General features: G+C 35.0%; 1 pseudogene; it reads right to left on the reverse strand.

The window, feature by feature from the left end:
* Nucleotides 1-284: 284 nt before the first annotated feature.
* On the reverse strand, nt 285-390 carry LOC122467424 (annotated as a pseudogene).
* Nucleotides 391-717: the final 327 nt, after the last annotated feature.

Consider the following 717-nt stretch of genomic DNA (forward strand, 5'->3'; position numbering starts at 1 on the left):
AGAACTTTTGTTCCATCCGCAATTGTCACTGTCAGTCAGTCCACAATTGTTTGTTTTGGGCTTCTTTTGATCTCCACTTGAAAATGGACATACTTCAAAAATTCCCCCCTGTAATCTTTGGAATCCAATTTCTTCAAGCAAATTACTTTAGGGCCCTAGAAGTCAAACTGTAGGAAGCACATTGATTGCTATTTTGGCAAATGACCTAAAATATAAGTATTCTTTAATTGTTTTTAATGTTGAAAAGTCTTGTTACTTCCACTCTACCCCATGGGCCTAGCAGAAAATGTTACAGGTCTCATTGTCACCACTGCAATAAACTTACTGTGATGGAAGAAGCATAACTTGTATTTCAATGTAGCCACAAAATCTCTACCTTTTTAAATGGCTTATTTGGGGTCCTTAGTCATTTGCCATTAAAATTCATTATAATTGTCACAAGTGCTAAACAATGCCATTAGGTTCTTTAATGCTAAGAATGTCTGTTGCCTTTACACTTACACAATTTAGCTGTGTATAATTCCGATGTTATACTTTGCTTCTCTATCAGTATATATAGATACTATTTCATTTTTTCTGGCATTGGAGGTTGCAGGGCAGATAGCTGAAGCCAGCCTAATTTCTTTCCGTACCCATCCTCCATTTTTGTTTCTGGCTAGATCAAAAAACATTCTTTTCCAATCTTCTATTAAAAAAAATTCAAACATGTAGAAAAAG

The sequence above is a fragment of the Prionailurus bengalensis genome, chromosome A3, assembly GCF_016509475.1.
Source record: "Prionailurus bengalensis isolate Pbe53 chromosome A3, Fcat_Pben_1.1_paternal_pri, whole genome shotgun sequence".
Lineage (NCBI taxonomy): Eukaryota > Metazoa > Chordata > Mammalia > Carnivora > Felidae > Prionailurus > Prionailurus bengalensis.